The sequence below is a fragment of the Ovis aries genome, chromosome X (genome assembly GCF_016772045.2).
Source record: "Ovis aries strain OAR_USU_Benz2616 breed Rambouillet chromosome X, ARS-UI_Ramb_v3.0, whole genome shotgun sequence".
Lineage (NCBI taxonomy): Eukaryota > Metazoa > Chordata > Mammalia > Artiodactyla > Bovidae > Ovis > Ovis aries.
Window position 1 is genome coordinate 94,331,759 of NC_056080.1, and position 20,023 is coordinate 94,351,781.

A 20,023-nucleotide genomic window follows, 5' to 3' on the forward strand; every position below is an offset into this window, starting at 1 on the left:
AAACTCAAAAGTAAAGCAAATATTTTATAACAGAGTCCCAGACTCAAATATCAATATGTATAAAACCTTTGTTACTTAGTTCTCTTCAAGTACAAGTCTATATGAAACACTAAGCTAAACAGCATTTTACATATTTGTTAAAATAATGCATTTCCTTATAATATACATTTTAAGTATATTTAAATTTAATTTTTGCATTAATAAAATATGCATGCTTTACACCCAGGGTTATATTTTATTCAAGTTCTCTTGCTAAAGTATTTTGAAATGAGATATATGTACAAAATAAATTATACATTAGCTTTTCAAGTAAGAATTTTGTTATGAAAATTTGACAAATGCCAACAACCTTGTGCAGTCAGGCTACATTTATCAACAGGAATTAGACACTTTAGGAAGAAAATCCAGCAATAAAAACCTCTTTTTAAAACAATGTTGGAACAAAAAGATTTTTTTATGAATACCTAGTTAAGACGTACAGTTCGATTCTTTATTAGGTTCTTTGGTTCTTGACATGCTATTTAAAGTATGATTTATCAGAACAGCAGAAAATTGTAATTGTTGAAGTTTTTATAATGATCATAGCAACTGATTAACTTCTATAACAATATGATACCCAGTGCTCCAATATAAAGTGCTAATAATAATCTGTTATAAGCATTTGACTTGTCTACAATTCTAAAGAGTCGGGGCTTTAGATAATGTAGCTGTTATACTTGGAAATTTCTAGAGTATATGGATACAACCACTGAAGCAAGCTAGAAAGTGATTACTAATTGATAATCTCTTAATCACTAATTGATAATCTCTTAATCTCTTCATGACAAATATCAATGATACCATTGTAATTGTTGTTGTTTTTATTTTTATTAGCCAACATTTTATGGGCTCTTAATATTTGTCAGTCACTATGTTAAGTAGTTTACATGCATAATCTCTACACTTAAAAAGCAAACAAATGTTGGCCAGCAAGAGGGAAAAAAAGAAAGTGAGCTAACATTTTTAAAAGACAAGATGGAAAAGATAAAAGTAATATGGCTAGTTGGTGAAAGAAACCAAGGTGATTCTGACCGTGAATTTACTATGGTCTTGGGTCTGGTCTTTATCTTTCAAAGCCCAGAAATTTTGACCCATATATTCCTTCATTGAAGGCAGACCTATCTAGGGAGCCAAATTCTAATCAGAGGGCTACACTCTGTGAACCTGGAAATAGAGCAAAGGAAAAGGATTCTTTAGCAATATTTTATCCAGGCCACAGGGAAGCCTAGAAAATAGAATAGGTAAGGCCATCTAGGACAGAGAGAACAGTATGTGCAAAAGGAAAGAGAAGTAAAAAAAAAAAAAAAGTACAATGTGTTTCTGGAAGATATTATAAGTAACGAGCTTAGATTGGCTGGAGCAGGGGATCCTGAAGCAGAGGTGTGATAGAAAACAGGGCTGCAATAGTAAACAAGGCCAAAAGGCAAAGGATCTAGGACCTATAAGGAGGAGCTATTTACGGCTCATCAGACTCCTCAGGAGTCTGTTTGGAGGGAACAGATAGTGAATGTCAGGAAACAGAATGTTGTAAATGGCTCAGGTGAGATGTTATGCAGATCTAAATTAAGATATGATTCAAGAAATCAATTCTTCTTCAGCTGTTTCCTTTGCTATTATTTTCTCCCACTCAGAGTTGTCTTTTCACCTTGTTTATAGTTTCCTTCCTTGTGCAAAAGCTTTAAGTTTAATTAGTTCTCATTTGTTTATTTTTGTTTTTATTTCCATTACTCTTAGGAGGTGGGTCATAGAGGATCTTGTTGTGATTTATGTCAAAGAGTGTTCTGCCTATTTTCCTCTAAGAGTTTCATAGTTTCTGGTATTACATTTAGGTCTTTAATCCATTTTGAATTTACTTTTGTGTACGGTGTTAGGAAGTGCCCTAATTTTATTCTTTTACAGACCAATCAATTCCACTACTGGGCATATACCCTGAGGAAACCATAATAGAAAAAGACACATGTATCCCAAAGCTCATTGCAGCACTACTTACAATAGCTAGGACATGGAAGCAACCATTAACATATGAATGGATAAGAAAGTGATGGTACATACACACAATGGAATATTACTCAACTATAAAAAGGAATGCATTTGAGTCAGTTTTAATGAGGTGGATGAACCTAGAGCCTATCATACAGAGTGAAGTAAATCAGAAAGAGAAAGGCAAATATTGTATGTAAACATATATATCTATATCTATATATCTATATATATCAGTTCAGTTCAGTCGCTCAGTCGTGACCGACTCTTTGCAACCCCATGAATTGCAGCACGCCAGGTCTCCCTGTCCATCACCAACTCCCGAAGTTCACTCAAACTCATGTCCATCCAGTCGGTGATGCCATCCAGCCATCTCATCCTCTGTCATCCCCTTCTCCTCCTGCCCCCAATCCCTCCCAGCATCAGGGTCTTTTCCAATGAGTCAACTCTTCGCATGAGGTGGCCAAAGTATTGGAGTTTCAGCTTCAACATCAGTCCTTCCAATGAACACCCAGGACTGATCTCCTTTAGAATGGACTGGTTGGATCTCCTTTCAGTCCAAGTGACTCTCAAGAGTCTTCTCCAACACCACAGTTCAAAAGCATCAATTCTTTGGCCCTCAGCTTTCTTCACAGTCCAACTCTCACATCCATACATGACCACTGGAAAAACCATAGCCTTGACTAGATGGACCTTTGTTAGCAAATAATGTCTCTGCTTTTGAATATGCTACTAGGTTGGTCATAACTTTTCTTCCAAGGAGAAAGCGTCTTTTAATTTCATGGCTGCAATCACCATCTGCAGTGATTTTGGAGCCCCCAAAATAAAGTCTGACACTGTTTCCACTGTTTCCCCATCTATTCCCATGAAGTGATAGGACCAGATGCCATGATCTTCGTTTTCTGAATGTTGAGCTTTAAGCCCACTTTTGCACTCTCCTCTTTCACTTTCATCAAGAGGCTTTTGAGTTCCTCTTCACTTTCTGCCATAAGGGTGGTGTCATCTGCATATCTGAGGTGATTGATATTTCTGCTGGCAATCTTGATTCCAGCTTGCGCTTCTTCCAGCCCAGCATTTCTCATGATGTACTCTGCATATAAGTTCAATAAGCAGGGTGACAATATACAGACTTGACGTACTCCTTTTCCTATTTGGAACCAGTCTGTTGTTCCATGTCCAGTTCTAACTGTTGCTTCCTGACCTGCATACAGGTTTCTCAAGAGGCAGCTCAGATGGTCTGGTATTCCCATCTCTTTCAGAATTTAGAGAACCTAGAAAGATAGTACCAATGATCCAATGTGCAGGGCAGCAAACGAGACACATACATAAAGAGCAGACTTTTGGACAGAGTGGGGGAAGGAGAGGGTGAGATGATTAGAGAGAATATCGTTGAAATACATTTTTTTGTTGTTTAATCACTAAGTCACATCTGACTCTTTGAGAACCCATGGACTACAGCATGCCAGGCTTCCCTGTCCTTCACTATCTCCCAGAGTTTGCCCAAACTCATGTCCATTGAGTCAGTGATCTAACCATCTCATCCTCTGCCATCCCTTTCTCATTTGCCTTCAGTCTTTCCTAGGATCAGGGTTTTTTCCAGTGAGTCAGCTCTTCACATCAGGTGGCCAAAGTACATACAATATACAAAATAGATAACCAGGGGGAGTTTGATGTATGATGCACAGAACCCAAAGCCAGTGCACTGTGACAACCTAGAGGGATGGAGTCAGGGGAGAGGTGGAAAGGGGGATTAAGAGGGAGGGGACACATGTATACCTATGGCCAACTTATGTTGATGTATGGCAAAAACATCACAATATTGTAAAGCAATTATCCTCCAATTAAAAAAAATAAAGATATAATTTAGGGACAAAGAACTTTTCCAACACAGTTTCTTGAGAAAATGTGTTCTGTATTGAAAATTACTGTCTTCGTTAAACATTGTATTTGGTATTCAATAATTGTTACACAATATATTTGAAAGGTGATGCTGGTCCATATTTAAAAAACAAATACTGTAACAAAATCATAATAATAATTCCACAAAATCATGCTTAGTGTAAGCCAGAAACAAAATGAGAAACTATTTTAAAATGTGAATGACTGAAATTATTTTTATAAACTTTGATTAAACACCATGGTTCTCATCCCAACAATTAAAAAAAAAAACAGACAAGATTTCCAATTTTTATTTAATTTGGCAATTAATTGCCAGATAAAAATGTTTGACCACTTACTATATTAATCAAAATTTTAAAGCCATCATTTTCAAATATTTGAAGCCATCATTACCAAATATTTTTCAATACAAAAACAGTAAAGTTAATATTTTAGAGTAAATCCCATATAGTGCATGTTGTTTATAATTGTATGAGAATGAGTATTAGAAGCATTAAAAGAAAAAATGAAGAAAAGAAAGTTTCCAGTGTATGTGTCTGTTAATACTTGTTTTATATGTTTTCTTAACAGGAGAAATATAAAATTAAAATAAATGAGAAGTAACATCGAATTGAGGCAATGTCTACACATACACATGCACATCAGTTTGTGAGGGGGAACATTGATTCAGTAAAGTACCATTGATTTATTCAACTGCTTTCCTATAGCCTGATCAGCAATCATAGATAAAATTTTGTATTTTAATTTTAGAATAGGAATAATGTTTTCTGTGTTAGAACATGTTTCCTCATTTTTCATTTCTCGTTCACAGGCAGAATGTTTTAAGGAAACACACACACGCACAGAGATTTGACCTATCTTTAAATACCAGGCAAATTAGGCAAATTATACAAGAATGTTCATAGTAGCATTATTCACAATAACCCCAACTGGAAATAGCCAAGGTGTTCACTCATGACATATCTATAGAATGGAACATTATGGGATCTCAAATGCAGCTTATGTCTATAAGTGTTTACTATGTGCCAAGCTGTTATTGGTGGCCTCCAGCAACTTTCTTCATCACCATCATGACAGGCTGCTTTTATGGTTTGAGGATGCCCTTTTCTTTACCCACAGCAGTAGAAACTATGCTCTTTCTAGAAGTTACAAATCCTCAGATACCTGAATCTCTGCCTTGGGGGGAACTTACTTTAGAAATTAAACAAAGGTCTTATGATCAATTTTCCTTCAGTCCTAAAGTGGTAGCTTCTTTCGATTAACATTTCAGCTATACATTAGAATTCTCTTTAATCTCTATGAGTAGAGATAGCTTTTACTTTATACATCTGTGACTTACCACAATTTGGTTAAATAACTACCAGCTCCCCAACAACACGTTTTGAATTTTAGTTACAAGGGTATAATAACTGTGAGTAATCGCATAAAGCACAAAATTTTCAAGCTGCTCTTCAGTCCACAAATCACTAAACAAATAATAGATGAATGTTATGATCACTAACAAATCATGTCATTTCTTTCAACATCTGCTGTTGGTTGGTCACCTCATATGGCATTCAGTTCCTGCATAGACAGCAAAGCATGTATGTGTGCTGAATTCTTGTTCCCAGTGATAAATCCATGTGATATTTTACAAAAATGGATAATTGAAAAAGAATTAGCCAACAAAGATGAAAGTGGAGCAAAGAAACAAAAATAACAAAAAATGATGATGTTGGAAGTGAAAATAAAATCAAGCATAAGTGAAGTTATAGAAGAAATATCTCACTCTGGAAAATGCTGACATTGTTGCCAAGAGACTCTAGAAATGAAGCCAGAAGAACATAGTGAGGGCCAAATTATTGACATATAAGTACTTTGGCCACCTCATGTGAAGAGTTGACTCATTAGAAAAGACTGATGCTGGGAGGGACGGGGGCAGGAGGAGAAGGGGACGACAGAGGATGAGATGGCTGGATGGCATCACGGACTCAATGGACTCGAGTCTGAGTGAACTCTGGGAGTTAGTGATGGACAGGGAGGCCTGGCATGCTGTAGTTCATGGGATGGCAAAGAATCGGACACGACTGAGTGACTGAACTGAACTGAAGTGTGGAGATGTTGCAATTCAAAAGATGAAGATACCCCTAAATTAGAGATTCCAGCAAAAACTTACACATTAAAGGAAATCTTAGAGATATTTTACAACATTGAAAGTGCGAAGAATAAAATGTTGGAAGCTAACCCAAATTTAGGACTATGACAATTCGCCAAAGCTCGTTTCATATCTTAAGTTGTATGCCAAGAAGAAACAGGCAAGTACTACTCAAACTACTCTTGATAAATCTTTACAAAGAAATAAAACATTATAACACTCAAAGTTTTTAACTTTTAAGTTAAAGTATACTCAATATACGTAACTTTTGCTGCTTTTTAGTCCCTTATTTATTAAAAACAATAAGAGAATACTTCAGTATTTTGACAAAAAATTTAAATGCAATCAATTCTCCCCCATTGATTACTAAGATCATTTTGCAAAGTTTCAGCTTGCACTGTCATTTTTACAGTTCTGCACTAATGTGAGAAATGATGACTGTCTATACTTAGCTAGCTTTTACTTGGTCAGCAATACTTTACATTTAATTTACCCACTCAAAATTTTGATACGGTTTCTGCCTCTTGACTGAGCATTGACTGACTGATCAAATGAGTATGAAAGTGTTCACTGTAAAGTTCTCTCATCTTCGCTGTATGTTTGGAAAATATTTTAAATAAAATGATAGAAAAATCAGATAAATATTACCTTATACTTCCTGATAAGTAAGAAGAATGAAGGAAAATTATCTTATGTAATGAAAAACAACACTAATTTTAGACAATACAAACAGGGAGAGTGGTGAGTTTATCAGAAGCAAATTAATATAGGGCTATAACCTCATGCCAAACATTCAAAAAGTCATGGCCAATGGAGGGGGAAAGATCCTCATATTCTAGGATGATGTAGCAAGGAATTACACCAACCACTGCATGCAGAGGTATTTCTAATGGAAAAGGTATTAATAAAAGCCTGAAAAGTGTTTCTAATACCTATCATCTGGTCAGAATCAGACTGATGAGATGAATTGACAGCACAGAAGAAAGTCAAGACTGAACTCTTCAGAGCAGAAGCCGTTACTTACTGCCTTCAGGAATTCTTCAGTCATTCAGACAAGGGGGAAAAGGGCACTTACAAAAGAGAAAGAAATACATCAGACTGGCCTTGGATTTCTCTATAGCACTGAACAATATGAAGGGGTCTTATAAAAATGACTCAATGATGAAATTTTGCCAGACAAAATAAAGCACAAAATGGAGTACAAAATGAAGCAGGGCAAAGGCTAATAGAGTTTTGCCAAGAGAATGCACAGGTCATAGCAAACACCCTCTTCCAACAACACAAGAGAATACTCTACATATGGACATCATCAAGACAGTCAATACCAAAATCAGACTGATTATATTCTTTGCAGCTGAAGTTGGAGAAACTCTGGACAGTCAGGAAAAATAAGACCGGGAGCTGACTGTGGCTCAGATCATGAACTCCTCAGTGCAAACTTCAAACTTATACTGAAGAAAGTATGGAAAATCACTAGACCATTCAGGTATGGCCTAAATTAAAGCCCTTATGATTATACAGTGGAAGTGACAAAGAGATTCAAGTAATTAGATTTGATAGAGTACCTGAAAAACTATGGACAGAGGTTTGGGACACTGTACAGGAGTCAGTGATCAAGACCATCCCAAGAAAAAGAAATGCAAAAAGGCAAAATGGTTGTTTGAGGAGGCCTTACAAATAGCTGAGAAGAGAAGAGAAGAGAAGAGAAAGGCAAAGGAGAAAAGAAAAGATATCTATTAACAAAATCCTAGCAAACAGAATCCAACAACATGTTAAAAAAGATCATACATCGTGACCAAGTGGGCTTTATCCCAGGGATGCAAGGATTCTTTACTATCCACAAATCAAGCAATGCAATACACCACATTAAAAAAAATTGAAACATAAACTCCATATGATTATCTCAATAGATGCAGAGAAAGCCTTTGGCAAAATTCAACATCCATTTATGATAAAATCCCTCTAAAAGCAGGCATAGAAGGAACATACCTCAACATAATAAAAGCCATATATGATAAACCCACAGCAAACATTATCTTCAGTGGTGAAAAAATGAAGGCATTTCCCCTAAAGTCAGGAACAAGACAAGGGTGCCTACTCTCACAAACTATTCAACATAGTTTAGGAAATTTTAGCCACAGCAATCAAAGAATAAAAAGAAATAAAAGGAATCCAGATTGGAAAAGAAGAAAAAAACTCTCACTGTTTGCAGATGACATAATCCTCTACATAAAAAACCTTTATACTCCACCAGAAAATTACTAGAGCTAATCAATGAATACAGTAAAGTTGCAGGATATAAAATTAACATACAGAAATCCCTTGCAATCCTATGTGTATTCCTGTACACTAACAATGTGTATTGTATTCCCTTGCATTCCTAGTGTATTCCTACACACTAACAATGAGAAAACAGAAAGAAAAATTAAGGAAACAATTCCATTCACCATTGCAGAAAAAAAAAGAATAGAATACTTAGGAATATACCTAAAGAAATAAAAGACCTATATACAGAAAACTATAAAACACTGATAGAGGAAATCAAAGAAGACACAAATACATGGAGAAATATACCGTGTTCATGGATTGGAAGAATCAATATAGTGAAAAATGAGTATACTACCCAAAGCAATCTATAGATTCAATGCAATCCCTATCAAGCTACCAACGGTATTTTTCACAGAACTAGAACAAATGATTTCACAATTTGTGTGGAAATACAAAAAACCTCGAGTAGCCAAAGCAATCTGGAGAAAGAAGAATGGACCTGGAGGAATCAATCTGCCTGACTTCAGGCTCTACTACAAAGCCACAGTCATCAAGACAGTATGGTACTGACACAAAGACAGAAATATAGATCAATGGAACAAAATAGAAAGCCCAGAGATAAATCCACACACCTATGGACACCTTATCTTTGACAAAGAGGCAAATATATACAATGGAGAAAAAACAATCTCTCTAACAAGTGGTGCTGGGAAAACTGGTCAACCACTTGTAAAAGAATAAAACTAGAACATTTTCTAACACCATACAGGAAAAGAAATTAAAAATGGATTAAAAGATCTAAAGTTAAGACCAGAAACTATTAAACTCCTAGAAGAAAACAAAGGCAAAACACTCTGCAACATAAATCACAGCAGGATCCTCATGACTCACCTCCCAGAGTAATGGAAATAAAAGCAAAAATAAACAAATGGGACCTAATTAAACTTAAAGGGTTTTACACAATGAAGGAAACTATAAGCAAGGTCAAAAGACAGCCTTCAGAATGGGAGAAAATAATAGCAAATAAAGCAACTGACAAGGAATTAATCTCAAAAATACACAAGCAACTCCTGCAGCTCAATTCCAGAAAAAAAAAATGACCCAATAAAAAATGGGCCAAAGAACTAAACAGTCATTTCTCCAAAGAAGACATACAGATGGCTAACAATCACATGAAAAGATACTCCACATGACTCACTATCAGAGAAACGCAAATCAAAACCACAGTGAGGTACCATTTCACACCAGTCAGAATGGCTGTGATCCAAAAGTCTACAAACTATAAATGCTAGAGAGGGTGTGGAGAAAAGGGAACCCTTTTACACTGTTGGTGGGAATGCAAACTAGTTCAGCCACTATGGAGAACAGTGTGGAGATTCCTTAAAAACCTGGAAATAGAACTGTCATATGACCCAGCAATCCCACTGCTGGGCATACACACCGAGGAAACCAGAATTGAAAGAGACACGTGTACCCCAATGTTCATCACAACACTGTTTACAATAGCCAGGACATGGAAGCAACATAGATGTCCATCAGCAGACGAATGGAAAAGAAAGCTGTGGTACATATACACAATGGAATATTACTCAGCCATTAAAAAGGATACATTTGAATCAGTTCTAATGAGGTGGATGAAAGTGGAGCCTATTATACAGAGTGAAGTAAGCCAGAAAGAAAAACACTAATACAATATACTGACACATATATATGGAATTTAGAAAGATGGTAATGATGACCCTATATGTGAGACAGCACAGATGTATAGAACAGTCTTTTGGACTCTGTGGGAGAAGGCGAGGGTGGGATTATTTGAGAGAATAGCATTGAAACATGTATATTATCATATGTGAAACAGATCGCCAGTACAGGTTCGATGCATGAGAAAGGGTGCTCAGGGTGCACTGGGATGACCCTGAGGGATGGGATGGGGAGGGAGTTGGAGGGGGGAGAATTTTGGGATGAGGAACACATGTACACCCATGGCTGATTTATGTCAATGTATGGCAAAAACCACAATAATATTTTAAAGTAATTAGCCTCCAATTAAAAATAAATAATTTTTTAAAAGAAAATATATCTACATTTGAATGCAAAGTTCCAAAGAATAGCAGGAGAGATAAGAAAGCCTTCCTAAGTCATCAATGCAAAACAATAGAGGAAAACAATAGAGTAGAAAAGACTATAGATCTCTTCAAGAAAATTAGAGAAGCCAAGGGAATATTTCGTGCAAAGATGGGCACAATAAAGGACAGAAATAGTATGGACCTAACAGAGGCAGAAGATGTTAAGAAAAGGTGGGGAAAATAAATAAAGACCATAACGACCAAGATTACCACCGTGATGTGATTACCCACCAATAGAGCCAGACATCCTGGAGTGTGGAGTCAGGTGGGCCTTAGGAAGCATCACTGCGAACAAAGCTAGTAGAGGTAATGGAATTCCAGCTGAACTATTTCAAATCCTAAAAGAAGATGCTGTTAAAGTGCTTCATTCTATATACCAGCAAATTTGGAAAACTCAGCAGTGGTCAAGGATTGGTAAAGATCAGTTTTCATTCCAATCCCAAAAGAAAGCAATGCCAAAAAATGCTCAAACTACTGCGCAATTGAACTCATCTCACACACTAGCAAAGTAATGCTCAATGTACTCCAAGTGAGGCTTCAAGAGTACATGAACCAAGAACTTCCAGATGTTCAAGTTGGATTTATAAAAGGCAGAGGAACCAGAGCTCAAATTGCCAACATCCATTGGATTATCAAAAAAGCAAGAGAGTTCCAGAAAAACATCTACTTCTGTTTTATTGACTAGGCCAAAGCCTTTATTGTGTGGAACACAACAAACTGTGGAAAATTCTTAAAGAGATGGAATACTAGACCACCTGACCTGCCTCCTAAGAAATCTATATGCAGGTCAAGAAGCAACAGCAACACCCAGACATGAAACAGCAGACTGGTTCCATGTTGGGAAAAGAGTATGTCAAGACTGTATACTGTCACCATGTTCATTTAACTTATAAGCAGAGTACATCATGCAAAATGCCAGGCTGGATGAAGCATAGCTGGAATCAAGATTGCTGGGAGAAATATCAATAACCTCAGATAAGCAGATGACACCACCCTTATGACAGAAAGTGAAGTGGAACTGAAGAGCTTCTTGACGAAAGTGAAAGAGGAGAGTGAAAAAACTGCCTTAAAACTCAACATTCAGAAAACTAAGATCATGGCATACAGTACCACCTTCATAGATGGGGAAACAATGGAAACAGTGACAGACTTTATTTTCTTGGGCTCCAAAATCACTACAGTTTATGACTGCAGCATGAAATTAAAAGATGCTTGCTCCTTAGAAGAAAAGCTATGACAAATCTAGACAGCGTGTTAAAAATCAGAGACATTACTTTGCCGACAAAAGTCTATAGAGTCAAAGCTATAGTTTTTCTCACACCCATGTGTGGATGTGAGATTTGGACCATAAAGAAAGCTGAGCACTGAAGAATTGATGCTTTTGAACTGTCGTGCTGGAGAAGACTCTTGAGAGTCCCTTGGACTGCAAGGAGATCAAACCAGTCCATCCTAAAGGAAATCAGTCCTGAATATACATTGGAGGGACTGGTGCTGACTCAGAAGCTTCAATACCTTGGCCATCTGATGTGAAGAACTGACTCACTGGCAAAGACCCTGATTCTTGAAAATATTGAAGGCAGGAGGAGAAGGGAAAAATAGGATGAAATGATTGGATGGCATCACCAAGTCGATGGACATAAGTTTGAGCAAGCTCCAGGAATTGGTGATGGACAGTGAAGCGTGGTGTGCTGCATTCTATGGGGCCATAAAGATTCAGACATGAATGAGCAACTGAAATGACCTAAACTAAACCAGACAACAGATGTTATGAGAGAAGTTGTGGTAAAAGGAAGCATAATAGTAAATTTAAGAAGATAGTAGAATCATTTCTGCAATCCTGAGAAGGGGGACAAATGGCATATGATTTTATAATCTGTCAAGTTGCCCTTTGTGTATAAAGGTAAAAGGCTTCTTCAAGCATGTACACATTCAAGGACCAACATGAGCCCTACCTGAAAACATTACTTCATAATGCAGTCAACTAAGAGATTAATTCAAATATAGAATTTAGGGATAGAAAAGCTTTGGCTAAAAAAACTAATGGTAAGCACCGAATGCTTTTAAATAGAGAACTAAAACTAAACCGTTATGGAAATTAGGATTTTAGAAGTCAATTTAAATGCTAATAGCCTTGAAAAAACAAAAATAAGTAACAAGTACTGTCTAAAAATCTCCCATGGAGTTTAAAAAAATTAAAAGTGCTTGAATTTTTTTTTTTTTTTTTTTTTTGCTTAACCTTGACAATTTTTTTTCAATTTTCCTCTGGCTTCTACTAAATTCAAGTAGACTTCAATGTACTCTTTCTCATAAATTTTTATTTTATATTGGAGCATAGTTGATTAACAATGTTGTGTTAGTTTCAGGTATACAGCAAAATGATTCAGTTATACATATACATATATCTATTCTTTTTCAAATTCTTTTCCCATTTAGGTTAATAAAGATTATTGAGCAGATTTACCTGTGCTATACAGTATTTGTTGGTTATTTTCTTTAAACATAGTAGTGTGTCAATGTACAACTTTAAATTTAAAATGAATACAGTATTATCCCATTTTTATAAAACTATGAATCTATCCAGCTGTTCAGCCACTTGTATATTTGCATAAAGAAAGGTATGGAATGATATTCACTAATGTTACCAGTGGTTGTCTCTTGGTAATAGACTTTGAGGTGACTTCTCCATTTGTTGTACTTCTGCATTGCTTGGTTTATTTTATTTTTTATTTTAAAAAGTGTTTACTGAAAACTAGTCATTTGAAAGTAAAATCATAAGGTTAGGATTGCTAACCTGGTAAAATATCAATAAATAAAATTAAAGAGGAATGTTTAAACCTCAGAAAACCTAGTAAAACCAAACATCAACAAATAATTCAGGTATGGATTATAAACCATTCTCATCAACTCACAAAAAAATTATTGGACCCTACAGACAAGGTAATAGTTGGCCAATGTAGCCATTAGGTTTGAAAAAGTAAAGAAATTCCATTTCTCTTTAATTTATCTTAGAAACTAGAATTTTAGAAAATTAAAAATTTTCCTCATCCAAAGTAGTAAAAACTTATTTTATTGCTGTCATATTTAAGTAGTTATAGAATGTTATTAATCAATATTTGCAATTTATAATTGTTAACAAATTCTAGTCAAAATGGCAAATGGAAAAGCTAAAGCTTTAATAATCTTATGTTCCTCTGTAACAGTATTTTATATTCAATCAAGCAAAATGTGTTAGTTTACTTCCTATCTATTTTTCAAGAAAAATCTTACTTTAAATCATTAAAGATCTGTGACCTTCAGTGTTAATGTCATGCATTTCCATGCCCAGAGATTTTTGTCTATGCGTTTTTATTCATTCATTTGCTAAATAATTTCTGTGGAGTCATCTAAATGTGGGCAAATCAGAAAACTTCAGGGCATGATTATGCCCAGTTTCAGTAATTACTTTTGGCAAATGGTGCTGGCTTTTCACAATAGTTTTCAAACATCTAGTAAGTAATTGCTTGTAACTGTGTCATTGTCTGACAGTGAAATGAAAGAACAGGCACTGCAGTGCTGCTGAACCCCTCCATTTGTACTGTACTGAAAAGCTTTCCAGCCACATAATTCCTCTTGACTGTCATGCTATGGAAATTGCAGGGGGTTGCTGTAATATAGGCTTTTAACTTATGAAAAAGAACCGAGAGGAAAAAAGTAATGAAATTACACAAATTAGCCTGGCAGTCAAATTCTGTTTCTCCTCTTTCCTGACAAGACCTGATAATGGAAGGGTCCACCACCTTTTTTAGCATCTTAATTACTTAGATGCCATAATTTCAATCTCCTCAACTGGTACACTATTAAAAGATTCTCTCACCTCTAGCAGTAATCACTAGGTTCAAAAGCTACTGTGCCTTTCTGATTATTTTCAAGAAATAGATGTAAAACAAACCATCTGAGAAGGTGATTTTTCAAGCCGTGCACTCTGGATCATTTGTTTGTTCACTCACTGATCAAATATTTATTGAGCACCTACTATATATTCAAAGTACGGATCTAGTTACTAGGGATATAAGGATAGAGAAGATAGATAAGGGTCTTACTTTCAAAAAACCTACATTTGGCTAGGGGTAGGTAAACAATTGACTATATAATATGCCAGATTATGTTTAGCATTATGAAAAATAAGGCAGGATAAGGGGCCTAGAGAGAGACTATTGTGTGGACAGAGGTATTCAGAGATATGCCAAATATGGAAAGAACAAAAAAGCAATTTATTACAAACTATTTTAAAAGATTTCTTAATGACATACTGGAAATTGTCCCCTGTTAAGACAAGACCTTCCAATCATATTCCTTCCATGTTCTCTTTATTCAAAGTGATCTCTTTCCTCAGAATTTGTATGGTATTCACTTAAAAGCTTTGACTGGTGCTTTATAGAACAGTTATTTCTGTACAGCTAACCTCCCCTGCCTAATAGGAATCACTCTTACATCAAGGTGTGTGTTTTATTCATCTGGGTATCTGTTAGGGGTTGCATCATATCCCCTAAAAGATGTGCTGAAATCTTAATCCCTACTAACTCATAATGTGACTTCACTTGGAAACAGAGTTTTTAGAGAGGTAATCAAAATGAAATCACTACAGTGGACCATAATCCATGACTGGTGTTATTACACAAAAGAGAAATTTGGACACAGAAATAGATATCCACATAGGAAGGACTGTGTGAAACACAAAGGAAGAATGACATGTGAAGACTGAAGACTGGAGTGATGCATCTATAAGCCAAGGAATGGCAAAAATTTTCAGTAAAACACCAGAAATGAAGGAAGAAAGTAAGGACACTCCCCTAGGACCTTCAAAAGCAGTACAGTCATGCTAATACCTTGATTTTGGACTTTAAGCCTCCAAAACGGTAAGACAATAAATTTCTATTGTTTCAAGCTAACCGGTTTGCTGTACAGTTCTTTGTCACATCAGACGTAGCAAACTGAAATAGTGTCAGTCTAAGGGCTTAAGAAAGATGGTGAATATGTGATGAATAAATAAATGAAGTCTTTATAAATAATAAATTTTGTGTGCACTTTACAAGTAAAGAAACTTAGGCATATCTATAATTGAACTACTTATGTGACACACGATATGAATTTGGTTGACCTTCAAAACTCAGGTATTTCTTTAATAGAGAAGTAAGATTTTGTGATAGAGTCCCTTTTCCTTAATAGACACCATTCCTTTAATTTTCTATAGTTTAGTGCAGCAAATGGTATGCGTGTAAGAGCTCTACCTTGCTAAAGGAGAATAAATAGAAATCAAAAATCAGAGTTGATTACTTGGAAATCACCTCACAAGTCAGGTCACATAGAGAATCAAGCCTCAGAGCCTGGCTGAAAGTGTAATACTACAAACTGATTTTGCAGGCTAGAAAGCATAAGTGCAAAAACCCAGCCCTTCCCAAAGTAGATTATGAGAAATTCTGTTTCAAACATTTACCCAAAAACAAATGACCTGGAATGAACCCTATTTGAATCTGAGTATTGTGCTTCTCAAAAAAGGCAAACAACTGATTCATTCAACCTTAGTACCACTTAGATCATGCTTAATATCTAGAAATAGTAAACCAGCACAAGCCCAAATGACATTAGGGAGTTAATGTTGTCCTTCAGTTGCTAAGTCCTGTCACACTCTGCAACTTCAGGGACTGCAGCACTCCAAGCTTCTCTGTCCTTCACTATCTCCTGAGTTTGCTCAAACTTGTGTCCATTAAATTGGTGATGTCATCCAACCATCTCATCCTCTGTTGTCCACTACTCCTCCTGCCCTCAATCTTTCCCAGCTTCAGGGTCTTTTCGATGAGTTGACTCTCCACATCAAGTGGCCAAAGTACTGGAGCTTCAGCTTCAGCATCAGTCCTTCCAATGAATATTCACAACTGATTTTATTTAGGGCTAACTAGTTTGATCTCCTTGCAGTCCAAGGGACTCTCAAGAGTCTTCTCCAGCACCACACTTCGAAAGCATCAATTCTTGCACTCAGCCTTCTTTATGGTCCGACTGTCAAATCCGTACATGTCTACTGGAAAAACATAACTGTGACTATACAGACATTTGTCAGCAAAGTGATGTGTCTGCTTTTTAATATGCTATCTAGGTTGGTCATAACTTTTCTTCCAAGGAGCAAGTGTCTTTTAATCTCGTGACTGCAGTCACCATCCACAGTGATTTTTGAGCCCAAGAAAATAAAATTTGTCATTGTTTCCATTGTTTCCCCATCTATTTGCCATGAATTGATGGGACTGGATGCCATGATCTTAGTTTTTTGAATGTTGTTTTAAACTAGCTTTTTCATTCTCCTCTTTCACCCTCATCAGGAGGCTCTTTAGTTCTTCTTTGCTTTCTGCCATTAGAGTGGTATCATCTGCCTATCTGAAGTTGTTGATATTTCTCCCAGCAATCTTGATTCCAGCTTGTGAGTCATCCAGCCCAGCATTTTACATAACATACTCTGCATAGAAGTTAAACAAGGGGCATGACAATATATAGCCTTGACATACTCCTTTCCCAATTTGGAACCAGTCCTTTGCTCCATGTCCAGTTGTGTTGCTTCTTGACCTGCATACATGTTTCTCAGGAGTCAGGTAAGGTGGTCTGGTATTCCCATCTCTTGAAGAATTTTCCAGTCTGTTGTGATCCACATAGTCAAAGGCTTTAGCATAGTCAATGAAGCAGAGGTAGATGCTTTTCAGGAATTCTCTTGCTTTTTTTGTGATCCAACGGAAGTTGGCAATTTGATCTCTGGTTCCTCTGCCTTTTCTAAATCCAGCCTGTACATCTGGAAGTTCTCAGTTCACATACTGTTGAAGCCTAGGTCTTGAGAGATTTTGAGTATTATCTTGCTATCATGTGAAATAAGTGCAATTGTACCACAGTTTGACCATTCTTTGGCATTACCTTTCTTTGGGAAGTCAGTGTACTATAATACTAAAAATTATGGAATTTGGGGGTTTTCCCAGCTTTAAGATATAATTGACAAATAAATTTATTCATATTAAAGATACACAACTTGATATTTTGACATCCAAACACATTGTTAATGTTCGCCACAATCAAGCTAATTTGCATATTTCTAACTACAGTCACCATGCTGTACACGAAGTCTCCAAAACTAATTTATCCTACATATTTCAAACTTTGTACTATTTGATCAACATTTCCCCATATTTCCTTCCCTGAGTCCCATGTAATCATCATTCTATGGCTCTAAGGGTCCAGCTTTGCAGATTCCACATTTAAGTGAGATCAAGTAGCATTTGTCTTTCTGTGTCTGCCTTATTTCACTTAGCTTAATATTCTCCAGGTTTATCCATGTTTTCACAAATGGCAGGATCTCCTTTATCTTTATGAATAAATAATTTCCATTGTATAGCTATACTACTTTTCTATTCTCAATTTATCCATTCATGGACATTTAGGTTGTTTCCATGTTTTGGTTATTGTGAATAATGCTGACATGAATATGGGAATGCCAAATATCTCTTTGAGACATGAACTTCGCTTCCTTTGGGTGTATACCCAGAAGTGAAATTGTGAATCATATAAAAGTTCTATTTTCAGTTTTTTGAGAAATTCCCACACTATTTTCCATGTCTGTTCCAATTTATAGGCTTCCCTGGTGGCACAGTGGTAAAGAATCTACTTGCCAATGGAAGAGACATGGGTTTGAGCCTGGGTCAGGGAGTTCTCCCAAAGAAAGAAATGGCAACCCACTCCAATATTCTTGCCTGGGAAATCCCTTGCACAGAGGAGGCTGGCAGACTACAGGCCATAGGGTCACATAGAGTTGGTCACAACTTAGAGACTAAACAACAACAACCATCAATTTACATTCTCACTAATGGTGTACAAGAATCCCCTTTTCTCCATAGCCCTGACAACAAGTATCTTCTGTCTTTTAGATAATAGCCATTCTAAAAGATGTGACGTGATATCTCAATGTGGCTTTAATTTTCATTTCTCAGATGATTAATGATGCTTGGCCATTTGTATGTCTTCTTGTAGAAATGTCTATTCAGGTTCTTCACTCATTCTTTAAATGAAGTTTTTTTCTTCCTTATATATATTTATAATAACCCCTTACCATTTATATAGTTTGAAATATTTTCTCCCATTCCCTAGGTTGTTTTTTCATTCCATTGATCTTTTCATTTGCTGTGCAAAAGCATTTTGTGTTAAGTCACTTCAATTATGTCTGACCCTTCGTGATCCTATGGATTGTAGCCCTCCAGGCTCTTCTGTCCATGGGGTTCTCCAGGCAAGAATACTGGAGTGAGTTGCCATTTCCTTCTCCAAAAGCTTTTTTAGTTCAATACAATTTCATTTGTCTGTTTCTGTATTTGTTGCCTGTGCTTTTGGTGTCATATTCAATAATTAGTGCACAGACAGTGTCAAGAAACGTTTCTTGGGGGTGGTCCTAAGATGGCAGAGGAATAGGATGGGGAGACCACTTTCTCCCCAACAAATTCATCAAAAGACTATTTGAACGCTGAGCAAATTCCACAAAACAACTTCAACACTGGCAGAGGACATCAGGCACCCAGAAAAGTAGCCCATTGTCTTCGAAAGGAGGTAGGACAAAATATAAAAGATAAAAAGAGAGAAAAAAGAGTTAGGGATGGAGATCCAAACCAGGAAGGGAGTCTTAAAAGAGGAGACGTTTCCAAACTCTAGGAAACCCTCTCACTGGCGGGTCTGTGGGGAGTTTTGGAATCTCAGAGGGCAACATAACCAGGATGAAAAATAAATAAATAAATAAATAAATACATAAATAAAACCCACAGATTACATGCCTAACAGCAACTCCCAGCAGAAAAGTACCACAAACGCTCGCATCTGCCACCAGCAGGTGGGGGCTGAATGGGGAGGAGCGGCCTGCATTGCTTAGGGTAATGATGGGGCCTGAATGCCCTGAGGGCAATCTGAGGGAGCTAACGTGAGATAGCAACCTAAACTGTGGGATAGCCCTGGCGGGGGCTGGGGAGGGGAAGAGAGGGAGAGAACTATCCCGCGAAAAGCCCTAACCTAAGGTACTGCTGGCTGGCTCACAGAACAAAGGACTGAATACCAGAGGACAGATAGCAGGCTGAGAACCAGCCCATCCCCTGCAGGAGGCAGGGGTCAGGCAGACGCCAGCCAGAGCCAAAAAGGGGCAAACACAGCCCCAGAGACAGCTTCCCCTACCAAACTCCAAACAGGCTTCCAGTTTCTAACCAAGACTTCCTGGGTAACTAGATGGTTGACATCCACCAGGAGGGTTGCAGCCAGAGATCAGCTCCCCAGAAGAGACACACAGCACACTGGAGATGGGCAAGCCCGCTACAACCCAGGAATCCTAGCCACTAGGACCAGGGAGGTGATAAGACACACTAACCACCTGCGGAGGGTGCACTCGCCGAACCCCAGGGTTAGTAGAAGGAAAAAAATCTTAAAAATTAGGTCAGAAATAAATGTAAGAGAAACAAAAGAGACCATAGTAAAATTCAACAAAGCTAAAAGCTGGTTCTTAAAAAAAATAAATAAAACTGACAAACCATTAGCCAGA